Below are 14,950 nucleotides of genomic sequence, written 5' to 3' on the forward strand. Positions count from 1 at the left end.
AAGATCATTGTATATAAAATGCCATTAATAGCAGTGACACAATTACAGAAATACCACTTGAGTTAGCTTATCCGGCCTCCTAAGAACTCGTTCTGAAATCCCACAAAGAAAAATAAACATTTTTTTCTAGTTTTCTCAGTGGGGAACAACAGCAAAATAGTTATGTTTAACAAATGACTTGAGTATGTCTTAAATTTGCCACAGAGATCCAAGAATCCAGCAGAGCAACGTGGTACTAATTTATCCAAGGCTTGCACAAAACTTCACATAAAATGCATCTGAGACGTTTACTGTTAAATAAACGGTGAGGTGTTCAGCATTGACCGATAGAGGAATCGGCGAGGGGGACCTCTACTTATCCGAATTCACTAGTAACATCATAACTGGGCCGGCAGCTCCCTTACTCAGTAGAGCAACATCTGACTCTGAATAAAACCAGGTCACTAAGCTACGCAGCATCTACAATCATTTTACGCAGTGGCTGTGACATAAGCTCTCCCAGTGTGCAGTGTGCACTAAATGCATCTAAGTCTTTGCCAAGACAGCATAGAGATCGTTCTTGGTGGGAGGATGGTAGGAGACCTCAGGAGAAGGCCTCCATCAGTGTTTGACCAGAGCAGCACCCTCAGCAAGCAGTGCCAAGAAGGTTCTTGCCATTATCTAGACGAAACACCACCAGGAAGGAACAACCTCTGACAGTGCTCACGGGTGGACCTCAAGAAGCCCCTGAAGGATTCAACTCATTCCTGGTCTCAACCAGATACAAATTGCTTACTTAGGGTGGCCAAAATTTAGAGGAGCCTCCCACAGAGCAATGATAGGCAAGTTAAACTGTCATCTTGTCATGCCAAGGCACTCTCTTCCAGCCGCATGTGAAGGTGATAGTGTGTGTGTGTGTGTGTGTGTGTTTGGGCTACAGACCTTAGCTCACTAGGTCTGTTAACCTGGAAGAGCCATAGGTCAATAGGCCTGAGTAACAAAGTCGAGCAGCCTTGGAAGGAAGGTGCTGCCAAAACAGTGGGTACACTGTGGATTTCCTCTCTCACAATGTTCTGTAAGCCTGAGGCTGTTATCCACATAAGGCTACTCAGCTAGCTTGTGGCTGCCCATCTCTTCTTTTGAATGTGAGGGGCTTTGAACCTTCCTCCTGGGCTGTGGGACAGCAGGGGCTGCCATTTCCTATCTTCCCTGGCCAACTCAGTACCTACCATGGAGCGGATGTCCAGACATGATCAAAACAAGCAAGCTTCACAGAACTTGCCTGTGACAGAGGGAAGACAGGAAGAGGCTAACTTCTCAACTAGTCTTCTAGAAGTGCATTGATGTGACATAACTACTCATCAAGACAGGGCATACAAATGGCACAAGGGCTGGGAGAGAGGCTCCGGGGGTGGGGGGAGGGGAAACAAAGCCTGAATTACACAGGCAGGTGAGTGTGGATACACGGCGGTTTCTGTGCTGGAGGTAGACTCACAGGGTCAGCTGTCATAGAGAAATAAAACAGAAAGAACGCCACACGGACGGGTGGGAAGGGAGGTGTGAACAAACACGACTACCCAGTTCTGCTCACTGGAGGTCCAAAAGTAAAAAAATGAAATTACAAGCCACAGGACAGAAGTGGGCCCCTACCCAGGCAATCTACAAAATGTGCTCCAGTTAGACAAATTCCCACATCTAAAAGCCACTTGGGTCCTCAATCTGAACATAAGCACCCCGAATACACAAAATGTGCCAAGCCCCTTGAAACCAAGCACAAAATTGAATATGAGGACTTTTCCCCCATGAGCACTTGCCACTAGTGGATTTACAAGAGATGGCTTATCTATCTAAGACAGGTAGAAAGGGGGCTGGGGAGGGGTGGCTACCTTCAAAGCAGGCACACTACAGCAGGCACCTAGGCTCAAGACAAATCTGGCACTGTTCTCAGGGCATTATGGGTTGTGAGAAAGCGGCTGGGAACCCCAGGGGATAAGATTTCTACTCACCAAGGCTGGATGACTTCATAAAGGTAAGAACAATGGTCAATGGGAGATAATCATGCCACAGACCTCCCATTTAACTCCAACTACTCTAAGACAGTAACAATAATACCCACGTCAGCATGTAAGTACAAGGCCTTCCTTGAGTTTGAGGCTATCATCAGAAACTAAAAAGTGTAACAAACAGAAACCCACTCAGTCACATAAACAAAAGAAGCACTTCTCAGAAACAAATAGAAATGTCAAAGGTATCAGGGGGTGCTACCACGTTCTCCTGGAGCTTCCTAGGTAAAGCCAGAACTGGCAGGGTCTTCTACACAGCTGAGCCAACGGAAGGCTGAAACTGTGTAGATGCTTGAAGTCTCCAGTGAGCAATGGCTTTATACACTGCTGTGGATCATCTACATGTTAACTGGACTAGAACAGTTTCAGGTGAAGCATCAAGCTAAGCTCTAAAATTAAAAAACCCCTGCACATAGGGGAAGAGTTCCAGGCTCCTCTCTGCATGCATGACTCTAGAAATACACACCTGTGGACCATTTCAATCTGGCTTCCAGGTCTGCTACAATTCAAAGACCCAAATTCACATAAAATCCTAACCCATGGTTTCCTAACGGTCACTTCAGTTAGCTTTTGTTTTTTCTTCCAACCTATGAGTTCTGCTAAAGAGATTTCTTGAATTGCATAGCTGATACTTTTGATATTTTCATTTAAAAAAAATCTTATGACAATGAGAAAGAAATATTAAAAATGCTTTCTGGTTCATGCTTCACACCTTAATGTTTAGATGGTCTTATACATTAAGGCAAGAATTTAATCGTTCAAGAAAGCTGATTAAGTCAGGCTTGTTTCATTTATGTCTAAGACACATATTCGCTCCAACCCCCAACCCCCTTGAAGGAAAATCCTGTTCTGCTAGAGACTGAAAAAATTTAAATAAGTTTTACCCTTAAGCTAATTGAGACCAGGGGAATGGGGAATGAGGTGGCCTCCTGACAGGCCATCTGAGATCTATGTCCATGCTCCATACTCAAAAAGAGGTGACAACTAGCATCTAGGGGTGACTACAATCCTGTTCTCTTCATCTCCCCTCATTCCTTCCCAAGCCTTGATGGCTGCCACATGTAAGCCAGTGACCTTTACCTCTACACTCCACCCCTAACTCTCCTCAGCTGAAGCCTCCAGTCATCTGCTCTCCTTGCCTTGGACACTTAGAAACCAAGCGTAATGAATCGAGTTCAATGTGCAGTTTTTTTGCAAAACAAATAAAGGAAGGATAGGGGAGGAAGCTGGAAAATAAAGAGCCACTGTCCTCTGCATGAGCACACAGGCAGCTTAAAGGGAAATTGCTTTTCACTAGTTTCTTTTATAAGAAGAGAAAAAAAGTTTGCCTGGTCCAGGAAGCTGCTTTTTTTTTTTTTTTTTTTTTCCTCAAATCTTAAGACTAATCAATAGGCGACAGTGGCAGCTCCTACATTCCGAATTGACTTTGAAAGGCTTTCTGCAGCTACCCGCAGCTTTTGATCTTTTTTTTGACATTAGAACACACATAGAAAAGTTAGTCTACAGGCTTACCTTTGTAGTTCTCTTTTGGGCATGTTTGTTTATTAACTGACACTCAGATATTCTTACAGTTTATACATAGTGGACCTAAGATCATACATACCAGCTCCATCAAGCACCAACACAAGGTCACACATATGAGGCACATTAGACATCTAAAGCTGAGGGCACACGCTTACACTTAGAAGGCAAAGACCACGTAATTCCCTGCTTTGTGTACACAGGAAATACACTGTTTACTCCTTTCTGACTTCTGCCCCATTCCCTACCCTTCAAATGCTTCCTACTCACCACCCCCGCCCCAACACAGCAAAGTCAGCCGACACCCTTTATGGTGGTTTTCTAGTCATAGAGAAGCCTTCACCTACAGTGTCGTGGAAGAACATGTCATCACATTCTCAACCCTGAATTTCTCACCCACATAAGGAAGCTTACCGCCAAGTTTAAAAAGGACTTTAAATTATTCCAATTTAGCAAAATACAATTTTTCTGGCTGCTAATACAATGCATGCAATTTTACCTTTCAGAATGTTTAAGCCACCAAGCCAGGTAATCTGTATTGAGAGCCAGTGTTCAGGACCAGGAGCTGGTCTCTGAGACCATCTAGGATCCTGCATGTCAGTCCTACACAGTGCCTCTGAACCTGTAAGAAGAAGAGGGGGCATGGGGTGGAAAGCGAGCCCACTCCCCAGCCCGTACCTGAAGTTTCCCGTCTCCCCTTCCTCAGCACGGACTGCATGTTAGCTTACCCAAGGCGTGGTCACAGATGTGCTGGTTGAACCACCCAGGGGCAGGCCTCTCCTACCACACTCCAATTCCACTCCTGTTCTGTAGCCTTTTCATGAACTCAGTGACTCAGCGCCAGTCCCTTCCCCCACTGGCCTCCAGTCACTCTTCTCAATTGCCCTGATGCCCATGTGACAGCACAGTGTCTCCCCCGAGACTAATCCCATATCAATAAGAGCTTTCAGGGCAACTGGGACCAGAATGCTCTGACTCTCATCCACTTTGCTGACCTACCCAGGGAACAGAGAATACTCCCCACATGCATACTATTTACAGAAAGCGCCACATATGCACCATCACCCCGTGTGATGATTTTACTTGCAAAGTTTGTGGCTTTAACAAAGCAACTTGGCTTACTAACATTCAACTGCCATTCAACCAGGCACAGTGTGAGCTACCAGGCATGGTCCTCGTTTATACACATGCCACTAAAAACCCAAGCACCAGGGTGGAGAATTACGCACAGCACAGACTCCTACCAATGCACAACACAGCCATATGTTAAGTGACAGGACAGAATGAGCTTTTAAATACCAAATGTATGTAGTCTACCATTAGAATTCTTTGCCACAGATTCAGGACACAGCAACATGGAAATCTATTCTAAGATTGACACGGAGAGAACATGACGTATTTCATAAGACCAAAACCACCAATAGCACTAGATTGGTTCTTAAAGCTTAACTTTGTGGACCACACCTGAACTGATTGTTTAGAGGTAAACATGCCCCACTTGCCTAGCTCTGTTCTAGCAGTTTTCATCCCCTTTCTAAAGCATGATGCCTGGTGCAAAGGAACACTAGTCTTTCTCTCCCCACCCGGCCACCCGCAGACAAGATCTCATTACGCAGCTATGGCTTCCTGGAACTCACTCTGTAGACCAGGCTGACCCAGAAGTCAGAGATCTGCCTACCTCTGCCCTGGGATTAAAGGCATGTGTCACAAACCCGGCACGGAACACCAGCCTTTATTTACAGGCTTTCTGAGCAAGCAGGAGGGAGAAGAAGCATGATGCCTACAAGGATATACTGTCAAGAAGATAATGGGAGTATTCCCAGAGATGCCTGAAGAGACCATATCGAGGATTTGTACGGATGCTTAAGTGGCATTATATGTAAAAGCAAGAAGGGTTTATATATAGTCACACATACATGCATGTATATACATGCACATAAATATGTATATCTTTCATATATATACATACACATAGATGTATATATAAGTATATATATTTAAGTATATATAAATAGATGTCTATATAAGTATACGCATGTGTGTATAAAAATGTATGTATATAAATGATTTTTCTAGCACCAAACTTTTAAAGCTAGTCTGACAAATGAAGCCCTCTGCATAGAGAGTTATCCCCAGGAAAGCTCTATTTATCATTATCAAAAGTGGCACTTTTAGTTCCAAAGCTGGGATGAGTTATTCACCCTCAATCTTTTTCTCTTACAAATGCATTGATTTTTTTTTTAATGCTTCCAAACAAAAATTAACATTTAGAATTAGAATGTGGTGCTCACACTGGTCAGAAATGAGGGAGAATAACAGAGGAGCAAGAAGAACACTTACATGAGGAAGCACAGAGCTAGCCAGAATCTGGGAAAAAGCAAAGAAAATCCATCCTAAAGCAGCTATGTTATTGTTGTCTGTGTCACAATTCTATGTATAAGAGGATGTGAAAATTTCTAGCTACTTTCTGATCATGTTACTTCTTGAAGTTGGTCAGTTAAAAAAAGGCCTCAAAGTCCAGGCAAATTGACTGAACCATCATAAAAATCTTCATTTTAAATATAACTGATACATTTAAACATGCACTATAGAGAAGCTACTTAAGTCTTAAAATAAAGAGGGATCCACTCAGTCACTCCTTCCCACACACCGCACAGCAGGCTGTCAAATGGGGGTTGGTTTTATAGCCAAACCTACAGGGGATTCCATTACCAAATGTTGCTTCTCACTTTCATTTAAGGAGGCAGGCATCTGAATGCCAACCATAGCCTACTGTTTCTCGCTTTTTCTCTTTTCCTCCCTGCCCCCCGACCTGTCATTTTCCTTAGTGAGACCCTCGGACACAGCAGCTTTTATTTTGGAAGAAATGAATTCCAGGGTTAGAAACATTGGAATCTGATCTGCATTTGAAATCAGAGCCACTGCTTAAGTGACCAGGAAAGCAAGTCAGTTTGCCTCTTCAAACCCAGACCACTGTGTGTTCCTATCACAGGTTGGCTGTGAGCAACAAAGGAGACAACAGACACAAGGTGTGTAGCACAGAGCCTGGTCAGCAGTGAGCAGTCAGTACTTGCTGTTTTGTTAACATGAACACAGTACAATGGTGGTAAATTATAAAGGGGCAGGCAGGCTCTGATCTATCTATCAGAGGAGAGTGTGAAATGAAACCATCTCTTCTTCCCGTTGTCTATCCATGTGGGCATTCAGAGAGTACTGTGCGAATGGCACTGTGTGAAGTACCTCTCAGCAGGGCTCTCTTGAATAAAGCAGTTTCCTTGGCCACTTCAATATGCGCTCATTCACCAAAAGTCCACTCATAGAATTCTTCAGCTACAAACCAACAATCTGAAAGGAGACGTATCCGTGGTCCGCTACGATCCGGGGGCTAAAGGTAACGATGAGAGAAACATACACAAAAACAAACCTCAGCAAACTGGCCTTTACTGACAAAGCAGGGAGTCCTTCGCCTGGGCCACATTTCCCTGCTCTCCATCTCGGAACCTGGGTCTGAGGACCTTGAATTTTCAACAGTGTTTAACTGTAACCTCAATGGAAGGAGAGAATTTGCCAATTCACATGTTTTGTCACTGGCAATATGTGCCTGTCAAAGGCAGTATGTACAAGAGTCTACCACTTGCTACGTGGTGCTGTGGTTCCTGCTTCCTTTCCCGCTCATGACCACACTGGTCTGTTCACTGCAGGCAAGTAGACTAATCCGGACAAAGTGGACAAGCCTGGGGCATTTTCTTCTGGAAATGAAAAGTTTGTTATTTCCCTATTTTTGGTTAAGACACAAAGAACTTGGTTTCATTTCACACCTTCATCATTATACTTCATCTTTTCCCCTCCCTGGCCCCCTTTTCACACACTTGCTGGTCCATTTTCTCTTCCCGTGTAGTCCTCTTCCGCTTTTGTGTCATATATTCTTAGAGCTCGTCTTTCCCTCTCATAGTCCCATTTCTACTTTCATGTCCTACAGCCCCCACCCCAACCACGTACACGTACGCACGTGCACAAACACACACTCATGCACACATGCACACACCACACACACACAGACCCCACACACATGGCTCATGTGCACACAGAGACACATACACACACAGGAGGGGGCTTGGGGGAGTCAAGCTTAAGTCTGGATTCCACATACAACAGGAAATGTGACATCTGTCTGGATTTCAGGTTGTTTCACATTTCCAGTAGCATCTGCCTTCTTGTGAACGTCACGGGCTCATCTTTACAGCCGAATGTGTGCCAGTGTGCCACATGTTCTTTTCGTATGTATCTGCCGATGAACTTGTAAATCAATTCCATGACTTCACAGATATGCAGGTGTCTCTGTGGCATGCGACTTAGCCTCCTTCGGGTCTATCAGAGTTCCAGTTTTGGTTTTCTGAGGGACCTTCATGACCCTCTCTCTCCCTGTATCCTTGCCAGCATTTGTTGTCTGACTGGCCGTTCTGCAATTTTAGGCCTTCTTACGAGAACTGTATTCAATTCGTTGGCCCGTTTTTTTTGATTAGATACATTTCATATTACTTTATTGGTCAGTTCTAGATATGAATTTCCTGTCTGATGCAACTGGCATGGTCTTTCTCCATTGCTTTTTAATTGTTCTATTTTTAATTATGTGCACAGGTGTATGTCTGTGTGTGGATCCGTGCACGTGTGAACACAAGTTCCTGTGGAAGGAGTGCATCAGACACCCCGGAGCTGGGGCTGCAGGAGGTTGTGAAACTCCTGGTGTGGGCGATGGGAAGCAAACTCCGGTCCTCTGGAAGAACAGGACATGCTCTTAACTGCCAAGACAGCTTCCCAGGCCTGGTGTTCTCTGTTCCTTCACCCTAATTGCTTCTTTTGCTGCACAGAGCTGTTTAGTTTCAGGCTACTGCAGTTCTTCCTAGAAAGCTCTTGCAATAACTGGAAGTGTTTTCACTATGTTTCCCTCTAGTGGCTTGATGTCTGCTGACACCTATCTATACCACCACAGTGCCTGGAATAGTCAGTTACCTTTCTGTAACTATATCAAACACCCAGGATAATCAACTAATAAAGACAAATGGCTGTTTGGCTGGCCATGAGATTCTGCGTCTGTGGCAGCCCATCACAGTAACAGAGAGGCATGACAAAACCACTTAGCTAATGGCTGGGAAGCAAAGAGAGAAAGAGGAACGAGCCAGAAAGGCATATTCCAAGTGAGCCAGAAAGGCACATTCCAAGTGACTCAAAGCCTTTGAACCAAGTATCACCCTTTCCAGGTTTTACCACCTCCCAGTTGTGCCATAGTGAGTACACAATTTAGTCTATGAACCTTAGGGAACACTGAGGACCTCAGCTAAAGTGGTGGCATGTCACAGCCATCAGTGACCATCTGTTGGATAACTACTCTAAACCAGGCTCTTGAATGACCAACTTGAAGAGAGGGAGGTTGGCATCTACCTGTTCATTCCCCAGACTGATGAGACGGACTCTTCTCTATGAGGTTCCAAAATCTATGCAGAAGGAAAATCGCTCTGTGAGAGGATCTTATTTACAGCCAGCCTCCCTGACGGTTCGCCCGTGATTAGACTGTTGGTCTTGCCTAAAACAAGCAAAAGCCCAAACCTTTCTAAACTAGGTTCTTTGAGAAGGGATGGGCCTTTAATTTTCATCTGAAATGGGAAATGAAGGAAAGAATGAAAGGAAACTTTTGAACCCTAAGGGACAATGTAGATGCTCTGATTCTAAAAGAAACTGAGGCAAAGGGGGATATAGAGAAAAGTGAGAGCAGGAGTATCATAGAGGAGATAAGCATCTCTTTCATTAATAGAGAGCTCTTACCTGATGAATTACAAAGATCCCCACTGTGTTACCCAAAGGCAAATTAGATATCTTAGTGCCCCTATAAACTATAGTGCACTGTAAGCTTCAGGAGCCCAACACTGACACCATGCATTCTGGGACCATTGGGTCCAGTGTTAACAGAAAAAGCGATGCATGCATACACACACTGTTCTGTGACAGATCCTCCATGACTTCAGAGAGTAAATGGGTAGAGATGGCATTTTAAATTACTTTCCCTAAATATCATCTTCCACAACCAGGGCTTTAATAGAAGGTGTATGCCAAACAGTAGCAGCCCATACTCTGTGTCAAGTGTCTGGGTTCTCCTGACAGCTTCTTACAGACCAAGATTGACACTCTAAATAATTCATTTCTTCATGCAAGCAAAACTCATTTCTGATCTTTAAGGCGTACTTGACATGTTTACCTCAAGTTATAAAAAGCAAACATTAAAATTCCTCCAAAGTAGAAGCAAGGCTTCAAATATAATTTTTATTCTCCAAAATGGCATTGTTCCACCAATACTTCTCTAGCTGACCAACCAGTCAAGGATTTCTCTCCCCTCCAAAAGAAAACCAAGTCTCTCCTAGACCAATGAGGTGAACTGTGTACATTCACTGGATTCTCTATAAACACTCAGAACGATACAAAGAAAACAAGAAAACCACTAGACTAGAATATACATACCCCATGGTAAATCTATCTTGATTTCCCCTATGCTTAGGGCATATGACTATCTTTAAAGCTGCAATAATTGTTTTGTAACATGATATAAAATTTCATTCTGAGGAAGTTCTTTAAGTTGTTGAACAAAAAGGAAGCTACAGTTGTGTGACACTATTCTTCCATACTTATTTGGAAAGGGAATCTCCTACTTTCTGTGATTTCACAGTTTTGGTCTGGGTCTCATCATATCCGACATAAGTATCCAGTCTAGGACAAACAGTACGGGTGGTTGGTAACACTGGCATTTATAAATGGTATGTCTGGAGTGTAATATTGTCTGTCCTTTTAAAAATGGTGCCCCTGATTATAACCATCTCTCTGTCAGAGGCAAGGGCTCGAAGATATGGTCCACACCTGCCTTCAAGAAAATGTGGTTGAACACGGGTTTTCTTTCTTTATCCTAGCCACTCACGATTTGACCTAACCCATTACCTTCAGCTCCTGTTGCATATACTTTAGCATTAACTGAGTGATAAACCAAGTTGGGAAATGAGGTAACAAAGCGGTGGCCAGGAAAGGTGAAGCTGTCAACTCAAAACAGAGGGACAGAAAAAATTTCCCACCTCAGGAGAAATGATTCATTAAGAATTAGGAAGCTGGGGCTGGAACAATGGTTCAGTGGTTAAGAGTACCAGCTGCTCTTCCAGAGGACCTGGGTTCAATTCCCAGCACTCATACGTCTGTTCAAATCTTAACTCTAGTCCCTAGGGGCCTCCAGGAGCACTGTATGCACACGGTTCACAGAAATATATACAGGTAAAATATTCATACACATATAATAAGACTTGGAAGGCATCTCACTATACTTTCTTGTAATTCTTCCTCTTCCCCAATTTCTCTCGTAAGTATTTACTCTGTGTTTAATATTAGCTTGGTGTTCTGTTATAATAGAAAATAGTCTTTTTCAATGCACATTAAGTTTTTATTTATTTTATTTTAAGATTTATTCATTTATGTATATGAGTGTTGCATGTATACCTGCAGGTAAGAAGAGGGCATCAGATCCTAGTATAGATGGTTATGAGCCACCAAGTGGCTGCTGGAAATTGAACTCAGGACCTCTGGAAGAACAGACAGTGCTCTCAACTGCTGAGCCTCTAACCTGAGGTTTTTATCTTAAACATCTATTTTAGACTGAAATATAAAGATATAAGGCCAGCAAACACTTGCCTCAACACACAGAGAGAACAAATATGCAGCCCATGGAACCAATGAGTTTATATTCAAGAGCATCTAAGAGATGGACATTCATTCCAGGCCCCTTTGTGGCTGGGACTAAGGAAGGAGCTTAGGAGAAACAAAGAGCATGTAGGGGTAAACACAAAATCTAGATACATGGCAAATACAAGGGTCTGACTTGAGGGATCATGGGGAGAAAGAAAAATCAAGGTTGATGTTACCAGAGAAGCTCGCTAACGGAGGAAAGTGATGTGCAGTAAAGAACCGAATAGCACTTTAAAACAGTGTGGTTCAGACAATGAGATATGGGTCTGTCGGTTTTGATACATACATCAGGGGCAGAGATCTACCCTAACCCTCTCACAGTCCAGAGGCCTGGTCTTGGTGTCAACTCCTGCAATTTGTCCTATGACCTCCACAGGTACAAGGTGGACATCTACAATGAATGAATGAATGATTGGATGAATGAATGTAATTCTGGCAAAGAAACAAACACAACATACAACGCCTATTTTGGAAGCACAGTAAACAAGAACAGTTTTATGTGGCACATTCTTGAGAACAGAATATATGGCTGCCCTAAGAGAATGCCTCTAAGATGTTGGAGTAGTCCAGGTGATGCCAGATGTGCCACACATTTGCAGCTGGAATGCTGCATTCAAAACAATGAATGGGGCATTTGATAACTAGCAACCCACTAGATTCTCAATGACAGCACAGTAGATACAATTACACTGTAGGTAAACTATGTGTCTTACCAGGTTATGGTCTGATAATGCAGAACTACTGTAGCCTGAAAGGCAAAACAAACAAACAGCAGAAACCACTCTCCATTTCTCTACCAAGCAGCAGGAGCCACATTTCTGAACGTGGACATTTGTTGCTGACAACCACTGTCAGACAAAGCTTTATGACCTGGCTCTACTCCAGAGAAAGCCACATAGAGGGCTGCGGAACATTCTTGGAAAGTATTCAAGCGCCACATGCAGCTTGATCTCTTAAAACCTCCCCAAACATTAGAACACCTCACACTGCAGACAGCTTGGCTAGAATGCTAACAGCCTTGGCTGTTTTACACACACACACACACACACACACACACACACACACACACACACACTACAGCTGCCTTCGTTTTACAGTGCCAACATCCAAATGCAAGCCTACCTTCACTTCCTGCAAGGGTTACCACTGCTGCAGTTTCATTCTTCCGACTCTTACTCCAAAGAGAGGAGCAAGTGCTCTTTCTGTTGTCCACCCCCAGCACTAAGCCATGCCTACCCTGTGCTACACACAAAGAGCACACAGCATCTGGCAAGAACTACTTCCTACCCCCAATGGGGCAGGAAAGTAAGTTCCGAAGCACACAGTCATCTGAGTCCTGCTCTGATGGCTAGAAAAGAAAAAAAAAAAAAAAAGGAAGAAATTTTAAAACAAATAAACAAAAACCCAAACAAATAAACAAATAAATAAATTAACTCTTATATTTACCCTTCTCCTGCTGCCACTGCTCCATCCCATTCAATTCTAATCTTTTTGTTCTTTTCATGCACTTTTATAGTTTCACTCTTAACACCCCCTAACATTTCTGTCTTTGGAGGATTCTTTCTTCCTTTAAAAGTGGGTTTTCTGTTTTAAAAACCCATTCTGCAAAGCTTATTTTCCCAGCAGCATGGCATTGACCTGTATTTTAGGATGAGCTAACCAACGCCCTTTTCTACACAATTATGCCAAGTGGAATCGATGCTATGATATACTGTCATTGTCACTCTTTCCTGGCATCTATGTACCTTAACCCCACTCTTATACACACATACACACAAACCCAAATCTGCCTCAGAAAATTACACCCAGGGAAGGAGGGATAAACCGGTAAACAATTAGAGACCTCCAAGAGCTAAGCCTGGTAAAGCATATATGTGGAATGCCATGGTGTTCAAATACTAACTGGAACAAGATCACAGCCCTAAGAGTTAAGGGCTTGGAAGAGGTATGGAAGGGAAGGGGTGACAAAACCCGGGGAGCAGAAGCTGTGCTGAATACAACATAGTAGTGTGAATATGACAGTTCACACTACTTATGGCATTCAATAAGTGCACAGAACCACCTTGATGGTTCAGGCAGGTGACAGCAGTGTGTATTAGAAGATCTGGGACTCAATGTGACACACTAAAGCTTCCAAATGAGATTTTTTTTTTCTTTTGGGGAAGGGGGAGGTTGCAGGGGTAGAAGGTGGATACAGAGGGAAGGATGGAGAGATGAGCGGGACCAGGGTGCATGATGTGAAATTCACAAAGAATCAATAAAAAGTTAAAGTAAAAAAAAAAAGAATGAGAATAGGGCTGGTGAAAGAGCTGAGCAATTGTCACCTGATATCCGAGTTTAACCTGGGAACCCATGTAAAGAAAACCAGCGCCTAAAGATTGTCCTCTACATCGTCATGCTCATATGGGCACACTTATATGTCTACACTCAAATAAATAAATAAATAAATAAATAAATAAATAAATAAATAAATAAATAAATAAATAAAACAAAACAATTTGGGAAGAAAGAATAGTAACACAACCTTAAGAACACTTGGACTCTTAATGCCAGATGGCAGGCGGCAACACTGGAGAACCCTGCCCATGGCTTTTAGCAATGTGTCAAAGCAGAGTCGATAAGAAACAGAACACGGGTTCTGGGTTCAAGATCTCAAGGTCTTTTCGGTACGGGCAGAGAGGGGGTGAGAACAGAACTCTTCTGGGTTCTGAAGCTGCCTGGTGAAAGGTCAGTTTCTTATTCCTGGCACGCACTGTCCTTCATGAGCGCTTACAGTGGACCATCAACTTTCCTTTGTCATCCCTGTCACTTAGGATTCTCTAACTCACTTAACAGAAACTACTTTGTCCGGAAGAGGACACATTGGCTAATCCCCAAGTCCTTTAAGAGCTAAAGAATTTCCCTGTAGGGTGCAACATTTTATTTTCCTCTTGGCTTCCTGAGTCCTCTCACTCTTGAGGACAAAAGCCCAACTCAAGGGATACAATACAGCACCAGCCAAGTTACGGTCACTATGCCTGGAACTTGCGTTTCCTGCAGTCATGCTGTCTTTCATGTACCCTCTTCCCTCCCCATCCCAACTCCAGACTTTAAATACATGGCTATGCACAATGTTGTGAATGCGTGAAAACCCAGAGCTGTACATCAAGAAGCTCTGATTCAGCCCTGAGAAAACACTCTGGGCTACGGAAAGAGTATGGTGTGCCCTCTGCTTACTTGGCTCACTCTCAAAGGCCTGCTCCCAAAGCTCACCAAGGATAGCCTGCAGAGGACAGGCTGCACTCACAGGCCACGAGATGTGCATTTGCAGTAGGGATTACATGCACCCCCAAATTTGCAGTATTTTCCATCTGGTCCCTTTACAGGGGAGGTTTGCCAACCCTTGCCCTCCCTATAACTTGATGTCTATTTTCTTCTTCTGTTACTCTCCCTGTGTAGGCTCTTGTTTGGTAAAAGTATTAACCTGGAGTTTTCCAGGAGTCTGTCAGTCATCTCCCTCAGTTACACATTCTCCCTCTCTCCACGCTGGCTCCCACAGGCACTAATCCTTCTGCAATACTGACTTATGGTGTGATTACCCAGAAGCCTTCCTGGGTTTGGCCAAAGGCTGTGTT

The 14,950-nt window shown here is 43.5% G+C and overlaps 1 protein-coding gene across 2 annotated transcripts in view; it reads right to left on the bottom strand.

The window, feature by feature from the left end:
* Positions 1–14,950, bottom strand: part of Mcc (MCC regulator of WNT signaling pathway) — a 214,794-nt gene that overhangs the window by 131,009 nt on the left and 68,835 nt on the right. Inside the window, exon 1 of one of the 2 annotated variants that reach the window (XM_055622797.1) lies at positions 4,292–4,319. The exons of the other annotated variant lie outside the window; for it this stretch is intronic. The gene's annotated coding sequence lies outside the window, so the exon portion shown is untranslated. Of the gene's footprint in view, positions 1–4,291; positions 4,320–14,950 lie in introns of those variants that run through there. 2 annotated transcript variants of the gene reach the window in all.

Source organism: Psammomys obesus, unplaced genomic scaffold (genome assembly GCF_907164565.1).
Source record: "Psammomys obesus unplaced genomic scaffold, mPsaObe1.curated_primary_1811, whole genome shotgun sequence".
In the NCBI taxonomy this organism is placed as follows: Eukaryota; Metazoa; Chordata; class Mammalia; order Rodentia; family Muridae; genus Psammomys; species Psammomys obesus.